This window comes from Mchenga conophoros, linkage group LG16 (assembly GCF_057382185.1).
Source record: "Mchenga conophoros isolate Kocher_MC1m ecotype Shallow Benthic linkage group LG16, M_conophoros_male_GT1.1, whole genome shotgun sequence".
In the NCBI taxonomy this organism is placed as follows: Eukaryota; Metazoa; Chordata; class Actinopteri; order Cichliformes; family Cichlidae; genus Mchenga; species Mchenga conophoros.
In genome coordinates, this window is record NC_140541.1 from 2,560,553 (window position 1) to 2,576,353 (window position 15,801).

The window sequence follows — 15,801 nt, forward strand, 5'->3', positions numbered from 1 at the left end:
CGTAATCTGTAATGTTGTTTTTACAGTGCTAGCTAAAGTTGGTATTAGCTTTGTGGCTAAAGCTGAAAAATATTAACAAATTGCACATAGTCGGGAGAAAGCAGCTGTTGTCGGTCAGATATGGAATTTATCCATGTGACAGAGAACTGACGTTTTTGATGGCTTAGCAAGTTAAAACGTCACTGAGAGCGCAATAGTGTTTGTGTTACTCGTGCTAGCTATGGCTACATTGGCTAATTAGTGTGGCTGTAACCGTCAGAGTTTAAGAAGCTGGGAGGGCCACAGTGCCATACCTTAATTCTTGCTGATGACACGCACTCAACTTATAATAAGGATCCTGCCACCTTAGACGTGGGTTTGAGAACCTGTGTCCATAAATGCCAAATCATTTTTCCATTTAGTCATTGTTTTAGGTGAAGTGTCACTTACTTGACTATTCTATTGGTCACGCCCAAATAATACAGCAGATATCTACAAGGAGATAAGTTTGTTCAGAGTATGTCTTATTAAGTGATGTATTGTGAATTTTCCAACATCGGCCCAAAACAAATTAGGACCCTCCCCCCCTTTTTTTTTTTTTCTACTTTGTGTAGAACATATGTGAGCTGCTTCTCAAAACATTATGTATAAATGAGGGAAAGACTGGTACTTTAAAGAAACCATTGATGCTCTTCTGAACTGGAATACCTTTTTTCAATTAAAATTAATGTTTTTTGTGATGGTGGAATCTTTTACCTTTATGATTAGAGAAGTCAAAACATCAGATGATGATAGCTTAACATCTAAACTCCCCATCTCTTGGCAAGTCTGAATTAGAGGTCTCAGCTGTATCGGCCTTTCTAGTGGATTTGCTTAAGTCATTAGGTACATATTCCCTGACATTCTAGAGGTCAACCTTGCACAGTGTGTGACATTAAAGGGCATAACTTATAGAAATGGAATGGCACTGGCCCAAAGGGCAGCAGGTGGATTGCCAGAATACTGAAAACCCATATCTGCATTGTACCACAGCATATTCTACATTGTCAGAGAGCTTGGTGGCTGGTACAGAGAGCACGACAGAGCTTTTGAGCTCAGCCCAGTATCCACAAGAATATTCACTCTCGTTTCATTCTGTGAACTCCTTGATACTTATCCATTGGTTGACTATGAGATTGGATCAGTCCACATTGTGACTTTAAAAAGGCATATAGAAATAAAAGGTGTTCATATAAGTGTAATAGGTTCAGTCGCATGTATTTCATTAGATAAATTCTTCTTTTTTATGTCTGATCTTTATAACTTTGAGTATTTGGTATGGATAGCTTTATGAAAACTAAACTGAAAGGATTCTTTCTGAATGTCTGATATTTAATTCTTTTTTTCCTACAGAGTCCTATGGGGAGTCCTATGGTCCTAAAGACTGTTTTGGCTGACGGAACCTGTCGAAGGCTCACTCTCTAATGGAGCGCCTGAATCAACTGAGGATCTCATCGTTGAAGTCAAGAGACAGTGTTGTCTTCAGGGCAGTTTCAGACTTCAGTTTATGGATTCCTTGTTTGGGAATGAGTTTCTTAACCTTACCTCAGTTTCAGAAGTAGCAGACAAAGGGACTCTTAAAGCTATTGACATGTCAAAGGCCACCACATGGACATAAAAAAGAGTAACAGAGTTGGTGAAACTAAAGATGGAAAAGACTTTTTCATACAGAAGACGTGAAGTTGTTCGTGATGCACCAATGGTGGAGGCTTTCATGGCAAGATGGCCTGCTCTATTTGATTTCCATGAGGTAAGGTTTGCCTCATACACGGTGTTCTTGTGGTATTAGCCTAAAATGGTTAAGGCACAGTTGTTATTTGACAGCCCATTTCTTCAGCATGAGTGATTGCGGCCTTCTTCCAGGTATTAAACCTTTTGAAGCTCATTCCTCTGTGCTCATGTTTTCAGATCAACGCTGAGTTTAAGAGAATTGCCACCATCCCCCCTCAAACAAAGTTCCTGGCTCAGCTGGATTTCCACTTGGACAACCTGGTGAAGTTGGTCAACAGAAGAGGAGAGCGTGGACTAATACTGAAAAGAATTGTGGCATAAATGGATAATGTAAGTGATAAAGCCTCAACATTCACTTAACATGATCCTCTTTGGATGAAATTTTATAATTGTGGAAGATTTCAAATGTTTCCCCATGATAAATTCTCTCATTTTGTATTTTTACATCTGCTTGTTTTTTTTTTAACCTTCACTTTGTCAACTTATTATTAATTGCCAGTAAACCTATTATTAAGTTGTGCGCCTTTACTTTAAAAACATTCATGTAAAGTACACTATTAAAACTTAAATGAAGGACAAGGGCTGACTGAAGATGCTAATTACATACATTTCATTTCAGTGTGAAGATGTTGATGCTGCGTCTGTCAAGGGAGTGTGTATCTACATGAAAAACCATCTGTTTCATTGAGAAGTAAAAGACTGCACTTCTGCAATTCTTTGCAGTTTTTCATTTTGTGTTCAGTAACGTTATACTGCTTATGTTTTTATTGTTTTCCCCTCATGTGACTGCAATGCAGGATAATTTTTCCTTTTGGTATCATGTTGTAAGAAATTTTTACTGACAATTTTTAGCAATATGTTCTAAGTCAACCTTAATGTCCTGCTTACATGTTTAAAATGAAGATTAAAATTCATGTAGGTGTTTGGTATTATGTAACAATGTCATTTAAGGCTCAACTTAGTTGAAATCTTGTACAGGTAAATGCATGTACAGAAGCTGAAACTGTTGTCAGATAACGCACAAGTTATATTTGTGTAAATCTGTTTATTCATAAAAGTGTGTTTGTGTGTGTGTGGGTTTCCCCCCCCCCCCAGGTTGTCTTAATTTAGTTTACATTTTCAATTGTGTAATTAATACAAATCTTATATGTAAGAGATGACGGGATCATCTATAAGCACTTTCTTTTATTTGCTGCTGAGGTCAGTTTTTTGTGAAATATTTGCAAATATATTCTCAAACTAACTTTTTCTTTGTTATTTCTGCAGGCTATCTTTAAAAATGTGTTAAGTTTATGGATGTGATTTTAGACTTGTTCATGGCAGAATTGCTGCTTTCACTGATGTTACAGTTTAATAAAGGGGAATTGTTCAGTAGCACTCACAATCTTTGCCTTTTTTGTCAGTAATCAGTTAATATTTCAATTGAAAAAATTAAGTAGGATTTAAAGCCATAATTTGTGTTGCAAGAACATAATTGCAATGTGTTTACATTACATAATATCATTGCGTACCACTGGCAAATAAAAATAAGTTGGTGTTAAACATTAAAATATATTGATATTATGCAATGCATTGATATTATGATAATAGATGATCAAACATGATTTTTTTTTAAAGTAATCTGATGTAAATAAAATACTTTGATCTGACAAGCATTAATTACTTGAGGGAAAGTGGAAAATTAAGTCAGTCATACTTATTCATATTATGTGGGACCGATGTACACAATAAAATCAAGTAAATTGAAAGAACTTTTTTTTTCAGTGTACCTTATATCGTAAGGAGGAGGAGGAAGAGCAATTGGACAGATGTATAAGGATAAGAAATATAAAGTCTATAAAATAGGCTAGTATTAATATTAAGGAAGGCCAAGAAAGAATATTATAACAAATTATTTCAAGAAAGAAAAATAATATAAAGGGTATTTGGAATATTTTCAGAGAGATATTAGGCAATAGGAACGTTTCCTTAGATTTGCCTAATTATTTTTATAAGGAAAATAAGATTATAAAGGACATGAATGAAGTGGTAAATGAATTCAATTCCTTTTTTGTAAATATTAGACCTAAGTTGGCGAATCTAATTAGAAAACATGATAAGCTAGAACAAAAGGATGATTGGAAAGGTGGAAGCAGAGTGGTTAAGTCTATTCTTAGCTGATATCGCTGAAAAAGAAATTGCAGCAATTCTAAAAAAGACTAAAAATAAGACATCTACTGATTGCCATGGTTTAGATATGGTTATGGTTAAAAAGACATTGGATTGTATAATTACTCCTCCTTGTTATATTTTCAATCTTGCATTCCATGCTGGTGTATTTCCTGACAGAATGAAAGTGGCAAAAGCGATACCTCTGTATAAAAAGGGAGAGAAACATAGTTTTAATAACTATAGGCCAGTGTCACTTCTGTCACAGTTTTCTAAAGTACTTGAAAAACTGTTTGTGGAAAGACTTGATAGCTTTATTGAAAAACATCAATTACTAAGTGAAAATCAATATGGATTTCGGAAAAATAGATCAACGGCATTAGCATTGATCACTACTACTGACGATATTTCATGTGCAACAGACAATAATAAATATACAATAGGAGTATTTATTGACTTAAAAAAAGCTTTTGATTCGCTGCAACATTCTGTTTTGATTTCTACGCTTAATACTTATGGGGTGAGAGGAATTGCATTACAGTGGTTAAGTACTTATCTAGAAAATAGGTCCCAGTATGTGCATTATTTAGACAATTCCTCTGAAAGACTGAAAATTGAATGTGGGGTTCCTCAAGGTTCTGTTTTGGGGCCAAAACTTTTTAATTTATACATAAATGATATTTGCGATGTGTCCAAAATGTTAAATTTCGTTTTGTTTACAGATGATACAAATTTTTATTGTGCTGGGGATAAATTGAAAGAATTGGCTGAATTCTGAAATGAAAAAACTAAAAAAAATGGTTTCAGGTAAACAAATTATCTTTGAACTTGACAAAAATGAAATTTATGATTTTGGAAAGGTAAAAGAGGATGAAGTAACTCTGTCCATTGATAGAGTTCTGATTGACAGAGTTACTGAACTCCGTTTTTTGGGGAGTACCATTGGATGATAAATTAAAATGGAAATCTCATATTGAACATGTTAGAAAAAAGATGGTTAAAAATATTTATATTTTGAGTAATGTCAGAGATATACTTGATTATAAGGCGATGCGTATTTTATATTTCTCACTAATTTTCCCCTATCTCAGTTATTGTGCTGAAGTGTGGAGGAATACATATGCGACTAATATAAAGCCTCTATACTTGCTACAGAAGAAACTGGTACGAATGGTTCATAATGTTAAATATAGAGAACATACAAATAATCTGTTTATAAAATCGAAATTGTTGAAATTTGAAGACTTAGTGAAATTACAGACATTATTATTTATGTTCAAGGCAAGAAATAGTACATTACCTCTTAAGTTACAAAGTTTGTTTGTATTGTGTTCAGGAAGTGGTGCCAGCAGAAGGAAGTTTGACTTTAAGCACCAGTTTGCTAAGACCACACAAAGGCCAATGTGTCCGACAGTCAAAGGTATAAGAATATGGAATTCTCTTCAAGATAATCTCAAGAGTTGTACAAACATGCACCGTTTTAAAATGTGTTACATACTCAAAAGGATAAATCAATATGAAGAACATGAAAGTAATTTGGGCTAAATGTGGAAGGAAATTTTTTCATTGCCATTTAGTAGTGCTGCATGGTTTTTTGGGTTGTTGGCGCCCTCTTGTAAGAATAATTAGATTGCAGATAGGGGGCAGGTGCTAATAAGAATTTATTCTTCTTCCAGCTCCTTTTCACCCATGGGTGCAGTGTTATATTAATGGGAAGGAGGATTTGTATGAAGGAAATGAAACACTGTTGAACCATGTGTGAAATAAATAAAGAAATAAAATGAAATGAAATGAGTTAAAAGCCAGGGATTAAAAATAGGTTTTCAATCTGGACTTAAAGACCTGCACTGATGACGCTTGTCTAATATGGAGGGGAGGGTTATTCTAAAGCTTCGGAGCCGCAATTGAAAATGCTCGGTCTCCTCTGCATTTCAGCCGCGACTTAGGAACCGACAGCAACAGCTGCTCAGCTGAACGGAGCGAGCGAGGAGGAACATGTGACTTCAGCAAATCAGATAAGTAGACAGGAGCCAGACTGTTTAAGGATTTAAAAACCAGTCAAAGAACTTTACAACGAATCCTAAATTCAATGGGAAGCCAATGCAAAGAAGCCGGAACCGGAGTGATGCGATCGAATTTCCTACTATCGGTTAAAAATCGTGGCGCCGCATTTTGCACTAATTGCTGGCGTGACAAAGTGCCAGACCCAAACCCAATTAAAAGGGAATTACAATATTCCAGACATGAAGTGATAAAAGCATGAATACGAGTTTCCAAGTTGCGTTTGGTAAGGAAAGGCTTAACTTCCGATTTACATGACCATCAAAGGTAAGTGTGCAATCAAATTTAACACCAAGATTTGTGATCAAACTTTTCAGATGGGAGGTCGAATCACCAAAATCAACATCTGGAGAATCAGTAGAGCGATGTGGGCCAAATAAAATTGTTTCCCTTTTGTGATCATTAACATTTAGAAAGTTATTTGCCATCCATGATTTGACATCGCTAAGACAGTCAAGCAGAGATTGACATGGGGAAGTATCCAAATGACTAAAGGGTAAGTAAAGATGACAGTCATTGGCATACAAATGAAATGACACTCGGTGTTTACGAAAAATCGCACCAAGACAGAGTGAATACAGTGAGAAAAATAATGGCCCGAGGATAGATCCCTGGGGGACACCCCAAAGCAGAGGGGCCACAGAGGACGCGGTCAACCGCAGCTTAACACAAAAACTCCTTTCGGAAAGATTTGATTTTATCCACGACAATGCCAAATCAGAAATTCCCACACAGTGGTGTAAGCGGGAGATCAGCAGGTCGTGGTCCACTGTGTCAAATGCAGCTGTCATGTCCAATAAGACAAGCACAGCATATTTACCACGATCAGTCGCAACAAGAATGTCATTCATAGCTTTAACAAGAGCTGCGAAAGGGCTTAAAACCGGATTGGAAGATTTCAGACAGCTGCGAGTCATTCAAGTAGTCTAACAGCTGGGTACGTACAACAGGTATGTTAACTTGGCCTTGATGGGTTAAGAAACCTGGCTTAACTTTTACTTTTAGTCAAATAAAATTTACAAACATAAAGAAAATAAACAGGACAAAAAAAAAAACAGAAAGGAAAAGCAAGGAGACAACAGTTAGCTAAAATCAATACTCCCATTTAAATGCACGGTTGTCCCCCAGCAGCTGAGCCTATAGCTGTTTAAATGAAGGGACTGATCTGGTCCTAACCAGTTTGTATGTCTTCAGCCTGGAGGAGAACCAGGACCAAGATTACATCTCTCAGCTGGAGCTTGAGACTCAGGAGCTGGCCAGAGGGAATGAGGTCTGGGCTTCTCTGTTTAGACAGCTGGAGCTGGACAAGTGGAAGAAAATGGATGGATTGGTAACATGTATGGCTCTTAATCATGGAAAATAGGACACGCTTTTGTACTGCATAGTGCAATAACAGACAAAGACGTGATTCCTTTGACACAAACAAAGTAATACCACACCAAAGCTCTTAGTATTATGATGCATTGCAATTATCTCCTTGCATAAAACAGATTTTTTCCTGATCTCTAAAGTCTCTTTATCAGTAAAAGACCTTCCTGAGGTGCTTGACATAGCTGATGTTACATCAGCCGTCCTGGATGTCGTCATCATTTTTGCTCTTAAACACTGGCTTGTAACGAGGTGACTGCCTGATGTTACGAGGTGCTGTCTATTCAAGTGGCTGATGCGTAGCTACACTTGTTTTTCCGCTTCTCTTCCTTCTTTTTCTTTTAATTTTCTCAGGTGTAGTTGTTGGTCTGGTAGGTCTCTGGGGTGTTTTGTCGTGGGCCAACCTATCTTCAGCTGTCGGTAGTTCATTTACCAGACTTCAGGTATATGCAGGACAGGCGGTGCTATGATTCCCTACCAGGCCATCCGTATCGATATGGTGACTCTATGGTCCGATTTCAGCGTAAATCACTGGTTGGTTTGCTGTTCGAAGTCTCGTTTGTCCCTTTTCTTCCTGTGTTCCTCCTGGCTGTCCACTTGAGTTTCCCATTTGAACCCTGCCGGCTCAAGAATCAACTCACCTATGATCTGGTAACCTTGAACACTGTTTCTCCTCCTCACCACCATCTGAACCTCCAGATGCCATGACCCACGGTCAGTCTGCCTCCTCCTCTCCACCTGTTTTCTGAGGAAACTCACCTGCCAACCCAGTACTCCCCCATACTTACCACCTCAGAAGCTCAAGTAAGATTAGCTCTGGTTCAGTTCACACGTAACCTGTAATATTCTCTTCCATTAACTCTCATTCTCTCCTCCTCAGAACTCTCCCTCCTCAGCCACAGTCCTTTCCTCACTCTCCTCCATTATCACTGCATTCACTTAAGTAAACATTTCTGTTTGCCGACTCTGCTTTTTGGGTCCAGCCTGCCTGACATTATGACAGGTGGCACAATGAGTGAGCTGAAGGCTTATTCACAGCTGAGTGGTAGTAGTTATGGATTGCAGGTTTTGGTGTATTTAAATAATAAGTAATTGCACTCAGTCTAAAATAACTGATGGTTATATTATTAGTGATTAAATTATTGAAATAACTTTAATTAACATAGAAAAATATGGAAACTGTTTGACGATCAAGTTCAGGTAATGTTGCCAGAATTTAACATTTTGGAGGAACTCCTGCTCGTATAATAAACCATACAGAGAAGTTCTGAGGTTAGAGGGGCTGACTCTTCAGTTGCTTGTATCTGAAGTAAAATGTGCATATGCAATAGCTCGACTAAACTAACCAATCTGAAAATAAAGTTCACATGAATCCAAAAGGTCTCACTACAAACTACATGTTACCCTCTAGTTTAAATAAAATAAAAATAAAAATTGAAAAATAAAACCATGCACCAAATAAAGTGCTTATTTTCATGTTGTTAGGCTTCTCATTCAATGTAGTCCTTTCATGAAAGTATCATATACACAACATTTCCACAAGATAAAAAGCATCTAAATGAAATGTTGATACACCCACACAGCAGCAGGTTTCTCTTAATGTCCTGCAGCTTGTCAGAGAAAATGTAAATCAAATCAAATCTTTATGGAAATAACAACTTCTAGTCCAGCGATGTCTGTACAGGAGATTCTTTAATCATGGTTCCTGTAATCTTTCATCATAGTGCAAGTTTATCTTTATCATATGAACTAAAGTGTGTTTCCACAGAGCTGATTACCCGCTCCGGTTCAGAGGCTGCCTCTGAGTACTAACGGTCTCTTAGATTCGAGTGTTGCAAATGTGTATGATTGGCTCAGTACTGGGATGTGTTAACATTAATGAAAGAGGAAATAATCTCCTCCAAACTGTACGTTGTATTTTTGCACATTTGGTGAAATAGGCTCCCCGCAGGACTTCTCTCACAAGTTGTTCTAAATTCATGATGAAAGCGTTTGATGGAGCAAATTTCAGTTTTCACGCTGCGAGACATTAGAACAGCTTGAGAAGCTGAAAGCTTGGTTGGATTCTTTATGGATTTTATATTTCTTTTCTTGTTAAAGGTGATAATTATTTTTTTAATTCCTCTAAAACACTGAGTAGGTTTTTCCCATAAGTTCAGTATTTTTTTCAGCAGCTCACCTTGAGGAGCTGCAGGCCTAAAATAAGGTTTAAAAAGTTTTATATAACACATTTTAGATTCTGTCTCTCACTTTATGCCAGTTTGATTGTCTGCCCCGTGTTGGACAGAAGAGCTGGGCTGGCTGTTTAGAGCAAAATGAATACTGGAAAGATTTTGGCACATAGAGATGAATTGTTCATCAATCACTAATCTAATAGTGCATTAATGTTTGAACATCAACCACTGAACGGTTCTAAAGAAAGTGAGAGAACAGCATCTTTACTCCGTTTGTCCTGCTGCATGTTATCGACGTATTCGTCTCAAAGAAACTTCCTTGACTCATGAGACCGCGGGAGGAGTGGGAGGAAACAGAAGCAGGCATGGGGAGAATATGCAAATCTGCACATCTTCAGTATGTTCATTGCACATGCTATGCTTACTTGTGATACAGTCTTCAATATTTTACAGTCTGTGTGTTTTATAGGTATAATGTTTTAGCCCTTTTCTCTTCACCAGAGAGATGAAGAAAGCCTTCTAACTATGCTTTGTGGCTGAAATGTGAGTGCCTTGTTAGTCCCATCCACAATCATGTTTCTTTGCTTCTGTTCCTATTTTGAATTCCTTGCCCTGACCACTGCAGTACTCAAAGATGTCCATTAGGAGGAGCTCTGACTCTAGTGGTCCATACCAACATGGCTTGAGCAGCGACACGGTAAAGGGTTGTTGATGTGAGGACCCCTCACAGTAAAATTTCCCTTAATACGAGATATCACCTCAAATGCTAGATTTGTGTCTGGATTGGCTCAATTCTCAAAAAACTACCCCCCCCCTCCACACACACCTCCAGTAAATTTAAACTCATCCTTCCTCAGCATTTCTTTTATCTCTCTGTCAGCCTTTTATACATATTGTACTGTAGCCCATGTCACATCAGCTGTCACATGTATTCCTTCATTCTCATTGTGAATCTCAGCCTCACATGAGGAGAGAGAGGCTGTTGGTATAGCAGCAGTATGAGGTTATTTTCATACAGAGTTTCTGGATGACAGCAGCTGCCTTAATGCAACACAAACAGAAATATGTTTAGCATGCAAGGGATAAGATTTGTACTTGGTTTGAGGGTGTCAGATGAAAAAAATTGAATAGAAAATGATGCAATTTCCCTGAAAGTGTACAAGTTGCCTCTGTTTTCAGACATTAACAAACATAACAGGTGGAAACATGATGTTGAGGGTCTTGAGGATTGGTTTAATGTGGTGTTCGAAATATTTAAAATGGAAAAACTGACATTCCTTTTAAAAATTCGAAAAGACAAATTCTACAGAATATGGAATAAATGGATTAGCTTTGTGTCCCCCATCCGCCCTGAATTTAGGTAAGACCAGCCCTGAATTGGTGTATCTCCCATGTATCGTACAATGTCAGGTTGACCCTCAACTTCATAATATGTACCTAATGTAGTCTTTGTAGTTAAGTTAAACATGCTGCATTATGTAACACGCTGTTAAGCCAACGAGTTTATTTATTTTTTTGCTATCAGAATGTAAAACAAAAGGACGAAGAAAAAGGGTTTTTTTCTTTTTTGACTAAGTAATGTCAATGCACTTTATTGTAACAAGTCCTTTCTTTTTTCTTCAATAAAAATATAATAAAAAAAATAGAAACATGTTGTTGTGTGTTAATGATGTCCAAAGTTGACCTATAATATGAACATTAACATGCAGACATGCCATAACTGAACAACCCTGTGGAGCTACAGTGTTTTGTAGTCTCACCTCAGGTGATTAGTGTTCATCAGATGACATGTTTTTTAACATAAATGCTGAAAATCTGTGGGATGCTTACAGCTTTCGGCCAATTGTAATGGCATGAATCTCACCCTTGCAGCCAAGGGACATCGGCATTCATTCATCTTCCTGCATTGTGTTTGGGCTGCTAGTCTATTCTTTACATCGTTTCGGCTTTCCCACATTGTCACATTTCATTCTGTTATCATCATTTTCCTCTGCCCAATTTCTACGATCCAATCAGCTTCTGTCCTGTATGCTTTAAATCTCAGCGCTCGTCTGTCATTTTGTCTTTCGGGCTCTTATTCATGCAATCATGTTAATCATGTTTATGCTTATTAGTTGTATTTTCAGTCACATTGAATACTGGCAGCAGCATCTTCAGCCTCATCATGATTCCTGATAAAGTGAATCCAAAGTCCTAATGCCTCTCCGTGCAGGGGAGCGAGCTTACACATTGTATTGTGTCAGGTCCATGACCAATCCTCCTCACTGCAAATTCTCCCTGTCAACAAAGTCATCCAATCTTAGTGCTGTGCAATTGCAAGAGCTCACCTAAGTCACTGTGCTCTGCTAGGCTTTGACACCTGTCTGCAAGCTCTGCAGAGCACAATCAGAACACTCCTGTACAAACTCCCCTGTTCAGCCAGAAGTCATCCCTGGCTTCAGCTTCCATATCCTCGCCCATGGTTTTTTGACCCAGTCAAAGTTTGGACGTCTTTGGTATGAACATTCATGCTCAAAACTTAAATTCATCCCTGTAGATAGATTTAAAACAATTATGCAGAGAACAATGGACCAAAATTCCTTAAGAGTTATGCATAAGACTCATTGGTAGTTATTGTAAATACTTGAAAGCAGTTCTGCAGCCAAGGGTGGCAGGTATTAGGTTTTGTCTGCAACTACTTTTTCATAGGATAGCTTTATTCCATTAATAAATCAAATCATCATTTAAAAAGTGCATTTTGTATTAACTCTATTGACTTGCAGCTGGGTGAAGTACTGATACTGTGATGGGCATCAAATACCTTTTTTTACATACACTGTTAAAAAAACATCCTAAAAAAACTGTAATATTCCAGCAGCTGGGGCGCCAAATAATACCGTAAAATAACAGAAAATAACTGTCCCTTAAAAATACAGTTATTTTCAGTAATGAAAATACAGTTCGTTGCCCTAATTTTACATGGGATTTTGCCTTTTACAAATGCTTTTAAACATTAAATTAGGAACATTTTACTGTGATCATCACATAAAAATTTAGTTTCTAAGTGTAATTAACAGATTTCATGAATATGTACTGGACTGCACTTGAATTAAGTGTGCTCCCTGTAAGATTGTTGGTTTTATCTGTAACAAAACATCCAAAAAACCCTTATTAAACAAAACCTCTGATTACAATTACATCAAGATTATGTTATTTCTTGATCATATGTTGTGTATGAGCAGTTTTAACATGTTTATTTTACTTATAAGACATGAAACATGGTTTCAATCATTAACATGGATTTTATTGACAAAAAGACAACCCTTCCTGGAACAATCCAAGAACAACTAACACTTATGCATGAACAAAGGCACATAGAAAAAAAATCCAATTCAAATGCATGTTTGAGCACAAAAGAAGGGGAAACTGCCGCCTCGAATGTTCATCTGCCTCTCCACATCTGGAACAAGGAAAAGGGGAACATTTGAGGCACATAACCTGCAGGTTTCGAAGCAGCTCTAGCTTTCTGAAAGTCTCACATTTAGGGCTGCTGCTGGCCATTTGCGTTCCCTTGGAGAAATTTGCAATGTGATTATATACTTAACTGACTGTTGTGGTCCTGGGTCGGTGACCCAGTGTTTTTGGTTTTTGTACTTTTACTTTTGATTTCATAATGGTTTGTGACTGTTTGTGTTTTGTGTTTTCTGTCCTAGTGTTTCTAGCTCCCTAGTTTCGTGGTGCATCCTGAGTTCTGATTTTTAGGTTTTGTTATTTGACCTCCCAGAGTTAATTCTGTGGTCCCTTTGTTCTGTGTCATCTGGTGTACCCCCTCTAGTGTAGTCAGGTCTCCGTGTAAAGCCCGCGTCTCCGAGTCGGTGTCTTCACGTGTGTTTTGAGTTTCCTGCTTTATTGTGAAAGTCTGTGTCTTATGCCAGTGTATTCAATTTGCGTTTCCCCTGTCTTGTCTTGTCAATCGCAATCAGTTGTGCCTCCCTCCTGTGTGTAGTTTCCTTGTTCCCTTCTGTGTATTTATAGTAGAGATGGACCGATCCGATATTACGTATTGGTATCAGTCTAATACTGACCTAAATTACTGGATCGGATATTGGAGAGAAATAAAAAATGTAATCCGATCCATTAAATATCAAAAAAGCACCTCACAAAACTTGCCACACGGTGTAACTCGGCTCATAACCGTAGCACGTCGCAGCAGTATGCATCACCTGATAGAGCGGCTGTGTGTATTTGTAGCCTCGCTACCAAACCAGCATTTCATCTCCAAGGAAGTTTTCCCAGAGAGAAGTAAAGCAAGTGTGTAAGTTCATCTCTGAATGTTTGTAAAGCATTCCTGCGTTAAGCTTAACAACCGATATATGGAGCGACTGCCTCTCTCTCTCTCTCCTGCTGCTACTTCAATCATGAAACTGATCAATGATCAGCTGATCGGCTTTTCTGTCGCGAGTCCGTCTCTCTCGTTTGTTTTTGGCCCACTTTGCACCAGAAAGAGGAAACCAGCAGCTGAACAACAGCAGCACATTTAAGCTTGATCAGCTGTTGTTAGAATTTATTTAATATTACTTTCTACACCAGGATCTTTTTCTACGTAGCTGACGGCTGGTAACTGTGCAGGGGCGGATCTAGCAAAGTTTAGTCAGGGGGGCCGATAGGGCATGAACAGGGAAAAGGGGGCACAAAGACAGACTTTTGTTTCTTATTCTCATTTAAAATGTCGAGCTTTTAATAAATAATTATCTGACACCCAAAGTTTTAATTTGATGTAAAATGAATAGAAGTCCATTACTGTATATAGTAACTATTAAGTCTAATATATATACCCTAGTAAGCTATAGTACATTTTCCTTTGGGATGGTACCATCTGTGCAGTCTGCAATTTTGTTGAAGAAAGATGTTGAATCTATTTAATATTTCTTGAAAAATAATTGATTTCTGTGCATTTTTTTTCACACTGCATCAAATTAAAGTTGATTACATTGATTAAGCATCATGAGGTGGAGCGTGGGGGGTGGTTCCCTATTTTTTTTATTTTTTTGTTGTTGCTGGGAGTTGGAACCCTATTAGTTAGGTTGCTTAATATTTACGCTAAATACTCCTTAAAATACCAGAATAGGGAGGATGGTGTAGGCTTAAGTTTATTAGATTGATCAGTATTGCTGAACTATGAAATATTTTTTGCATACAGGTATAACAGAATAGCTTTAGTGTAGTTGTTGTTTTAAACTTGAGTATGAACTTATACAAAATGCAGCAAGATATTTAAAAAAAACAGTTTTGTTGATTAAAAAACACTATATCGGATTCATATCGGTATCGGCAGATATCCAAATTTATGATATCGGTATCGGACATAAAAAAGTGGTATCGTGCCATCTCTAATTTATAGAGTTCACTCATGTTAGTTGCTAGTCCGTCTGTGTTTCTTCCCCACCTGTTTCTCCCAGAGTCATCCATTCAGGTTCGTTTTGGTAGTCAGTCCCAGTTTAGGTCACCTTGAGGTTTTGCTTTGCTCGCCGTATTTCTGTTTGTGCCACCTGTGATAATAAAAGCTCGCTCACCTCCAAGCCAGTGCCTGCGTCTGGATCCTGTCTCTCACTCTTCACACGTCTGCCCCCCGCAGCCGTGACACTGACAAGTTAAGGCAGTCTATTACAATGAACTGAGATGAAGATATTACTTAAGACAATGCTACACCTATCGCAGGACAGAGTGACAGAGAAGCCTGTCAGCAGACAGTAACATACTAACTGGCTAGCACTAACGCTAGCTAAATGTGAATAGGATTTGCAGCCTATATTTAACTTTTCCCCTATCAAGCGGGCCACCCGTGCTGTTGACACTTACCATGAACCAGAGACCAGTGCTAATGAACAGCAGATTATGTTATCCTAGATAAAAATAAGAACTTCTTGTGCTTGCCACTCGTAGTCCACAATTTTGGTGATCAATGTCAGAACCTTTGGATTGACTGCAAGGTTTTTCTTAGACGTGTTCCGCTCCACTTTGGGTTTATCCTAAGGCACCTGTCGAATGAAACACAACAACTTCATTAAGAAACTGTCAGGGTCCTGGGTCTCCTGACCCAGCGTTTTAGTTCTTTGTGATTTTTGTATTATTGTACTTGTGTGTGATTTATTCTATGGTTTCTAGTTTTGATCCCTTGCCCTTCATGTCTCTCTGTGTCCCCTCTGTTCTGTGTAAGTCTGTGACTGCATATTTGAGTTTCCCTCTGTGTCTTTTGGTTCATCGAGTCCTCTGCCTTACTGGTTATGTCTCTGTGTTTCTTAGTTGCCGTCTCCACCGTGTC